Here is a 10,154-nt window from a genome sequence, read left to right as displayed (position 1 = left end):
TCCCAAGCTCAATGGAAATTCCTCTAGCTAGCTTAACTGGCTCATCCTTTTCCTGGCCAAAGCTCTACACATTATTATCCAAATATGTAACTCTCCGGTGAAAACACTACTGCACCCATAATCACTTCCATTCCCCATCCCCATATTCTGGCCTTTCCCATTCACCTCTCCAGTTTTCTTCTCAAGAAGATACAGCAGGAAGTAACCAAGCATTTTGTAGACATGCGCATAAGTGGAAAAACTATGGGTGTCAGAGACAGACGAGCTTACAATGGCAGCCCTTCCACTGCAGAATTTCAACCCAGATAGGTGAACTCGGGCAGGTGTCTTGGTCTCTTGAGTCTCAGTTTTCCTCCTTTATAAAATGGAGATGATAATATATAGTTTACAGTGCTGTCAGGATTAATGAGACTATACATGCAAAGCATCTAGCACAAAGGAAAATCTCAGGGAAATAGAAACAGTCACTATTTTGAAAAGTGCTTCATCCGTCCCTTCTAAGGTTAAACTGTTGGATCTCATAACTTGATCAGTTCAAACTATTTCATAAAGTAAATCAACAATAGGATCTTATTTTTTGAGCACAGACAACCTCAATACTTTCCTTCACCCTATGTTTAAATGCACCCTAATCAGATTAATTTTAGAAAAAAATGAGCATTGGGTAGAGGTATATCAACACCTCACTTTCAGAAGGACAGATTAGGTTTCAATATGAAGAATGCAAAGTGATTTTTTTCTTCTATTATTCCTTTCAATTGAAACCATGAGTACTCTTCTCTATTACAGATATGACATTAATTTTATTAGCTACTGCTACTCTGCTCTACCTTTTTAAACTGATTCAAATGGGATGAATATTTTCTGGAAAAACTGTAGTAAATCACCTGGGCCTGCACTTTCTGAAAAGCAGAAAAATAAAACAAATTCGTAGTTGTAATTACTATTTTTCAGTTTTGAGACAATGAAATCATAGTCTTGTACTGGAACTACAAGCTCTAGATTTATAATACTAAAAAGTAATTATGAACATAATTAGATTTCACAAAAGCAAGCCTAATTAGGATGTAGAAGTCTTGAGTGGGACAGAATTTCAGGGTTGATCCCAGCTTCAGAAGGCATCAGACTTCCCTCTTGAAAGAAAGAAAGAAAAGAAAGAAAAGGAAAGAAAGAAAGAAAGGAAGGAAGGAAGGAAGGAAGGAAGGAAGAAAGGACTTTTTTTTTTTTTTCCAGAAGAACTTTTGATCAATACACATAAAAGATTCTTTCTGTTGCCTGCCCAAAAGACAAATTCTTCCTTGGGGAAAATTCTTCACTCTTTTAAGTAAATTCTCTCTACCAGCAAATAAACTAACAAAAGCACTACACCCCCCTTTTCCAGGTAATCAATTTCAAAACCTGGACAAATAGGAGGAGTGAGGCACATTGATACATAACAACGGTCTCATGGAAAAAGTAAACAGAGGAAAATGTCAGGTTGCCCTACTTTCTAATTAGAATTATTCACAGAAAACATTATGTTTTCTTGCCTGACTGAAGGCCACTTCAGACCAAAAGGGTTGAAGTAAGCCTTGTCGGATAGTTTTCAATGAATTTCTGTTGAAAGTTTTTTGATAAAACATGGTGCTGGGGTTAAAACTTTAGGATCTGAAAAGGTTATTCTGGAGATCATCCACCCTGGGTAATGTGGTATCTAGAGACCCGATAAGGTTAATCCAAATTATCCGGAAGATTACCCCTGAGACAGCAAATGGTTCCATAAACATCACCATTGCTATCCCAAGCAGAGAAATGATATGCTTCACTTTTGTTAGCATTTTCAAGGAGACTAAACCTGAAAATGTCAGTGAAATGAAGACTTGGGTTTATAGGCAAAGCTGTCACTGGACCTCTGAATTATGAGGCTAGACTTCCAGTAGCTGCCAAGTTACAGGTCAAGCCCTTCTAGGTCAACTTTCACCTCTTTCACAAAACCCATGATGAAATTTCAAAGGCTTTCATGGGAAGTTTTATTAACTTAGGTTAGTTTGAAAGAAAAAGGTAGGCAGGGCAAAATGTGAAATCCCATTATCTTTGTCCATTGTTTTCTGCCCTTTTTGCTGCAATGTTTGTAGGATCACACACGGATAATCAATTATTTTGGGCACACAGTGCGAAGGCAGGTTGAAAAGGCTAAAAGGATTCTTAAAACATTTAGGACATTTGGCACACAATATTCAAAAACTAAAAGACGTAACTTCTTTTTCCTTTTACATCTTTAATACTTTTAACCTCCAAGCTATTCAAAACGAAGTTGAAACAGTTTAAATTTTTTCAGAATTATCACACATGTTATAAAAGTATGGGGGTGGGGATACAAATTTACAGATCATAAGCTAAAACCTGTTATTACCTGGCACATAGTAGGTGCTCAATAAATGTTTGTTGGCAAATTCTGTTTAATTTCTGCATTAAAAACAAAGCCAAAGTGTAGTAGGAGTTAGGACTGACATGTGCAAATTGTGTTATTTCCATACCCAAGTGATTATTTATACATGCAAATAATTGTTTGGAAAATGAAGTTTAAAATATACCCAGATATATAAACATAAAAAGACATTTTTATGTGGAGAAAAAAAAAGAATCACTATATTGGTGTCATTTAGTGTTTTTGTTTACCTTTCAGTGAAGTTCCCTAATTCTAGCACTAATTTGGGAATTTGGTTCTATGAAGTCCAAAATTGTGGTTGTTCTCTATCATTCATCATAAACAAAGACCAAACCAAGCCATTTGTGTCTTTCCAGCTCCACTGCCATCACCCACAACATGCCTCTAGCATCTTTGTTTTGTTTTGTTTAAATTCAATTAGCCAACATATAGTACATCATTAGCAGTTTTTTTTTTTTTTTAAATATCCACGTCTGGCTGCATCACTTTCCCTTGTGTGTGACATGTCAATAGTCCCTTATTCACAGCCTGTCATGGAGACCACCTGGCCTCACATTCGTGAAAAGCCACAGATTGAAAGTTCAGCCCTACCTCCAAACGAGGATCTATATACAGTCACAGAGACATAGTGCCAGGATTGAGAGAAGATACTCATCATACAACTTTAAATTGATGTCTTATTACCAACTCATACCACCTGCAGTATACTTTAAACTGATCTTTTGTAAATTCTGTAATTTTCTTGTGAATAGAATGCTTATACTGAATTGCATTTTTTCTATTTTGAGACTATGAATATTATAGCCCTAATTATTAGCTTTTTTTTTTTTTTTTTTTAGCATTTCTTCATTTCTTTCCATCTACCAGAATCCATGGCCTAAGCTTCTCTCAACATCTGAGGGGTCCTTTCCCAGCGAACTTGGGATAACATGGGACCTTAACATGGACCATAAGGCCCTAATTGCTCTGGGCTCCTACCTAACTCTATAGCCTCATTATTTCACTACACTCCTTCTTGCCTCTGAACTCTGGCAACTCTCATCTTCTCTGGGCTCTTCAGACAATCCATGCTCCCTCCTGCCATAAACTTTTGCATACAGATGCCCCTGTCTGCAGTAATCTCCTTCCTTAACTCCCTGACTCCTCTTCAGTGTTACTCTCTGCTCATCTTTCAGATCTCAGCTCAAGGGCCACTGCCTCCAGGAAGCCTTCTTTGGCTTCTCCTAATATACAATACACTCTCCAATACCATGTTCTTACCCCAGTTATAATTATTCTTTTATTTACATGATTCTTAAATTAATATCTATCTCCCCACCAGATGTAAGTTATAAAAGAAGAAATATCTTTTCATCAGGAGCAGGAGGGGACGGCAATGTGTATGTGCACACATACTTTCTCTTCACCCAGCACAGCTGGCTGACATTTATTAGAAGCTTAAAAGATATTTGTTTAATGAATGAATTTTTTTTTATTGTTCCATGCTGCTGCTTAAAAAAAATCTGAACAGATGTTAATTATAATCTATGTTTTAAAGAGCAATTATACCCAAAACCTAATCTATACTGGCTCAATTTATCTAAAACAAACAAACAACTTTTTAAAAAATAGGTATTATACCAAAATATTGTGATACCCATTCAAAAAAAATCTCTTTTGCTAGTTACTTCGCATCTAAAATATAAAACTCTAACCTCAGATGCACTAATCAGCTAGAAGAAAAAAGCACCAGAGATTTAAGAGACTGTGTGGGGTTTTATGCCACAAACAAAATGGACTAAGCCAAAACATTTAGTTGACTCAGTTCTCCATGCCTGTTTAAGCATCTGAGTCACATGGAGGAAAGGAGAGACATCCATCACTGCTTCTCAGCCATCTAGACATCCTCCAATGAATCACATCAGTGATGTGCTTTGGTTCTACTCCCATCTCACTTGTTCATACAGATAGAGGCTAAAGAGAAAAAGTCTCTCCCACACTGCAATCAATCATACTGTATCAGTAAAATGGATAAGTAAAAAAAATATTATATAAATAATTATAATATGTATGTCATAATAATATGTATGTAATACATATGCTACAAAAATTTAACTTTCTCAATATAAAGGAAAAGAACATTGAAATAACTGGAAATAAGAAAAATTTGATTGTGGTCACAAGAAAACCTCCCATGCTAATGAAAAGGCCATTAAAGGTCAGTAGTTGAAGAGCTAACGTGTACAGGGCTTACTAAGGGCTAGGCTCCAGTCTAAGTACTTTTACATATTTGAACTTACTGAATTCTCACAACAGTCTTATGAAATAACTATTTAACAAATAGTTATTTCAAATATTTCAGACCCACTTCATAGATGAAGAAACTGATGCACAGAGTGGTTAAGTAACATGCCCAAGGTCACACAAACTAGTGAGCAGAAGAACTAGGATTGAAACCCAGGCTCTCTGGCTCCAGATTCTACCCTCTTAAAAACATTATACTGGCTCTCAATAGTTGTCAGTCTTGGACTCCACAATCTTAAATTCACATATCACTCTAAAACATCCAAAATTATAATTTTTTCCACAGACACTAACCAATAACTTTTTGAAGCTGCATATATTCATTTTTCTCAGCATTAGAACTAATATTTAAGATCTGGAAGAAAGACATCTGAGGAAGAGAAGAAAGTTAAAATAGAGAAAGCCAGAATCAACGCTTCCAGTTTGGTATCATAATCATAATCATTACTAATATTTTTTTAACACTGTGCCAAGTGCTTTATCAAATTGTCTCACTTAAATGACACATAACACACATAGATCAATAGAACAGAAAAGGAAGGCTGGAAATAAATCCACACATATATGGTTAATTAATTTATAACAAAGAAGCCAAAAATACACAATAAAGAAAGGACAGTCTTCAATAAATGATGTTGGGAACACTGGACAGCTACATGTAAAAGAATGAAACCGAACTACTATCTTACACCATAAATAAAAACTAACTCAAAATGGATCAAAGATTTAATGTTAAACATGAAAACATAAAACTCCTAGAAGAAAATATAGGCAGTAAGCTCCTTGATATCGACCTCGACAGTGATTTTTTAGATTTGAAATCAAAAGCAAAGGCAATAAAAGCAAAAATAAAAGTCTCGGCACACTAAAGGAAACCACCAACAAAATGAAAAGGCAACCACCAAATGGGAGAAAATAAGTGCAAATCATATATCTGATATGGGGTTAATATCCAAAATATATAAAGAACTCATATAAATCAATAGCAAAAAACCAATCCAATTTAAAAATGAACAGACGATCTGAATAGTTACTTTTCCAGAGAAGACATACAGATAGCTAACAGGCACATAAAAAGGTGCTTAACATCACTCATCATCAGAGAAATGTAAATCAAAACCACAACAAGATATCACCTCACACAAATTAGAATGGCTATCATCAAAAAGATAAGAAATAACAACCGCTGGCAAGGATGTGAAGAAAAGGGAACCCTGTGTACTGTTGATGGGAATGTAAATTAGAGCAGCCACTATAGAAAACAGTATGGAGTTTCCTCAAAAAATTAAAAACAGAAATACCATATAATCCAGCATTTCCACTTCTGGGTATTTAACTTAAGAAAATGAAAACACTGGGGCACCTGGGTGGCTCAGTCGTTAAGCATCTGCCTTCGGCTCAGGTCATGATCCCAGGGTCCTGGGATCGAGCCCCACATCGGGCTCTCTGCTCAGCAGGGAGCCTGCTTCTCCCTCTCCCACTCCCCCTGCTTGTGTTCCTTCTCTCGCTGTGTCTCTCTCTGTCAAATAAATAAATAAAATCTTTAAAAAAGAAAATGAAAACACTAATTTGAAAAGATTTATGTACCACTATGTTCATTGCAGCATTATTTCCCATAGCCAAGATACGGAAACAACTCAAGTGTTCATTGTTAGGTGAATGGATAAAGAAGGTGTGATAGATAACACACTTTAAATAGTATTAAGTCTGTATATTTCTTTTTGAAAGATGGGATTATGCTCATTTTCTGGGAAAGTACACTTTAATATGAAACTTAAAAGAAACTAGTAAAGAATAAATAGCAAACCATGGGCATGTATCCTAACTTTACTGATTGTTAAAATCCCTGTTATCTATTTTAATCTATAATTTCTTCAGCCTCCTTTCTTCTTTCCTTCCTTTTTTCCTTCTTTAGTCCAAAATTCATTAGGCAGACTTCATTAGGACAGTAATGGTGGCCTGTAGGACAATGATATCAAAGCTCTGGAGAAAAGGCAGTCTGAGCAGCTCAGTAATGGCACCTCTTAAAGATGGTGTTGGAACCACGTGGTGAAGGAAGCCTGGTTACAGCTGGTAATGACAGCCCATGTGAAGATGGTGTTAGAACAGGGCAGCAGGCATAGTCTGACAAGATCAATAGTTGGCTATATAAAAAGGATCAAGCAAATGAATAAATATATTGGTGATAATGAGAACCAGGTTTCTCAATTACTGAGAAGAACCCCATGGTATTGGAGTTATTAATATGAACTTAAAGTCTCAGAATGTATAAATATAGATGCAAAGGGATGTGTGTACTTGTGTGTATTTCTTAGCTCTGGCCTGGGAACAACAACACCCCAATTAAAATGAACACATGAGCACCCTGATCTTGGTTTCTAAATTCCACTTTATACTGAAAGGAACTAGGACTTCTTGGGGGGAATGGCTGAATCCAGGGCTGGGCAAGGAAAGTACAAGGTGAGCCTAAAACATTTTTTGGCCCCAAGAAGTAAAGAAATGCTAAAAGGATGATGAAAATATGTCAAAAGAACACAGAAGCCAGTTTAAAGGAACAACTTAAGGTCAAGTCTGGGTCAATTTGAACTTCAAATTAATAATGACAGTAACAAATTATAAGCTATTGAATAAAATAGGAATCAATGAGTCTACACTGATATAAGTAAGTGAGTGAATAAATGGAGAGAAAAGAAAGCTCTGCTTATAATATAACAATAGCTAATAAATGTGGAAGAAATGACAGAATTAGAATCAACACCACTTAGAAACCATCATACTGATAATTCAAGCATGATAAATCAATGGATGCTAAAACTTGTCGGTGAAACTGAGGTGAGGAATATGTATTTATATAGTTTCAAAGTATTTCCACTAAAAACACTTACTTTAAAAACAAAGGAAAAAAAAAAAAGCAGCTTCACAGCGGAGACTCCTCTGGCAATCAAGTGGTCAGAATTTACACCACCAATGAGGGGACAAATCAACATCATGTGCTGTTCAATTGGAATGGAGCATCACTTCTGTAACATTTTTGCCAAAAACTGCATAATCTGATCATAAGGAAACATTTCAAAAACTGAAATGGGGGACATTCTACAAAGTGACTGATCTGTGACCTGAAATTTGAAAAGGATATGAAACTGAAAGGAAGACTGAGGGACTGTTCCAGATTGAAAGAACCTAGGGAGACATGACAATTGGTTGCAGGGTGTGATCCCGAAGCCTTACACTGCAGAGGATATCAATGGGGCAATGGTAAAACTTCAATGGAGGCTCTAAGTGAAGAATGTGCAGGAGATTTTTGTGCTGTTCCTGCAATTTTTCTGTAAGTTTGATATAATTGCCAAGTAAATTTTTTCTTAAAATCTCAAATAGATAATAAAGTAATGTTGAATATGACACAGCTTAAGACTAAATTGTAGGGCGCCTGGGTGGCTCAGTCGGTTAAGCGACTGCCTTCGGCTCAGGTCATGATCCTGGAGTCCCCGGATCGAGTCCCGCATCGGGCTCCCTGCTCAGCGGGGAGTCTGCTTCTCCCTCTGACCCTCCTCCTTCTCGTGCTCTCTGTCTCTCATTCTCTCTCTCGCAAAAAAAAAAAAAAAAAAAGACTAAATTGTAATTTGTACATTAACCAGAAAATTCATAGAAATCTGATTAAGTACTTAAATAGGCAGAAATATGTGCTAAGAAATCACTCAGTCCTTCTTTTATACAGTTGGAAACTGAGTCCCAGAAAATAAAGAAAAATTGAATGCTATGATTTCATCAGATTCACAGAATATTAACCATAGGTAATGTTTTCTTTTAAAAATCTGAGGTTGGAGCGCCTGGGTGGCTCAGTCGGTTAAGCCGCTGCCTTCGGCTCAGGTCATGATCCCGGGGTCCTGGGATCGAGCCCCGCATCGGGCTCCCTGCTCAGCGGGAAGCCTGCTTCTCCCTCTCCCTCTGCCTGCCTCTCTTCCTACTTGTTCTCTCTCTCTCTCTCTGTCAAATAATAAAATCTTTTAAAATAATAATAATAATAAAATAAAATAATAAAATAAATAATAAAAATCTGAGGTTATTCTCTCATGCTTTAAAATTATTAAAGCAAAAACCCATATTCACAGTGCAAATAATGCCTCAAGTAATTTCCATAAAGGATAGACAGAATGATACACATTTTTCAGCTACTGACCTACCCCAAACTCTGTGAATTTAGATTCAAAATTTTTTACTCACATAAAAGGCATTTATTCTTTCATTAGAAATGACTACTCCTTTACCACTTGTTCCTCAAATTCCTAGGGACTAAAAGAGTGTATAGACCAACTTCTCTTTTTTTTTTAACGATTTATTTATTTGACAGAGAGACACGGTGAGAGAGAGAGAGAACACAAGCAGGGGTAGTGGGAGAGGGAGAAGCAGGCTTCCCGCTGAGCAGGGAGCCCGATGCGGGGCTCGATCCCAGGACCCTGGGATCATGACCTGAGCCGAAGGCAGACGCTTAACAACTGAGCCACCCAGACGCCCCTAGATCAACTTCTAAATAGATTTGAGAAACAAATGAATTCCACAGATAATGTAGTAAACATTTCTCCTTAACCTTCATTCCAGTCCAAAGAATTACTGTTAATCAAGCATACTAATCTCTTATCCCCCTGCCAGCAGTTGACTCAAGGATGCATTGGCCTCTCATGGGGCTTGGGAGTACAGAAGAATCTTCTCTCCTGGATGATGCTGACCTGCTAACAGCCATATTTTGACCATAAGAAGGAGCTTAAGGATGAAGCAAAACTATAAATGACAAAGTAGAGATACAGAAGAATCTCAGTGTCCAATAACAATGTTTATCCACTGAATTAACTAACCCTGAAAATTGCTTTATTTCAGGATTTTCTATTATAGAAAATAACAAATATTTTTCTATTCAATTTAATTTGAGATAGGTTTTCTGTTGCAGCCAAAAGTATTTAAATACATATACGTCCATGATAAAAGCATAAGATCAAAGAAAATCTCCTACAAAGGGGATAAATCTTAAAACATGCATTAAAATAAAAGAAAATATCAGCCATGGACCTCAAATTACTTAAGAGTTTCCATATCTCAGCCAGTTTCTGGAAGGGTACAATACTGCATATTTGGATTTTGTAAGCAGAAGTACAGAAGTCCATAGAAGATAAAGGAGGGGCATGAAACAAGCTAAACCAGCCAACCAAATTCAAAAGCCTTTTTGTTGTGGGGAAATTTCCAAGTTTCTTATTTATATAGAATATCAACAACATATTCTGCCTCAAGGTTTGCTCACAAGTTATGGTAACTCAATGCTTAGCATCCCAAAACATGGGTTAGCCAAGCCCAGGAAATCACAGAGGTGAGTACAGCAAATAGCCCCATCAAGGTCACTGTGGAGAGCAGTTAACATAAATTGATTGTTAAAAATGAGTGTTCCTAAGACCAA

This window comes from Mirounga leonina, unplaced genomic scaffold, assembly GCF_011800145.1.
Source record: "Mirounga leonina isolate KUSES-001 unplaced genomic scaffold, KU_Mleo_1.0 Mir_165, whole genome shotgun sequence".
Classification (NCBI taxonomy): Eukaryota; Metazoa; Chordata; class Mammalia; order Carnivora; family Phocidae; genus Mirounga; species Mirounga leonina.
Note: the sequence above shows the minus strand (reverse complement) of the source record.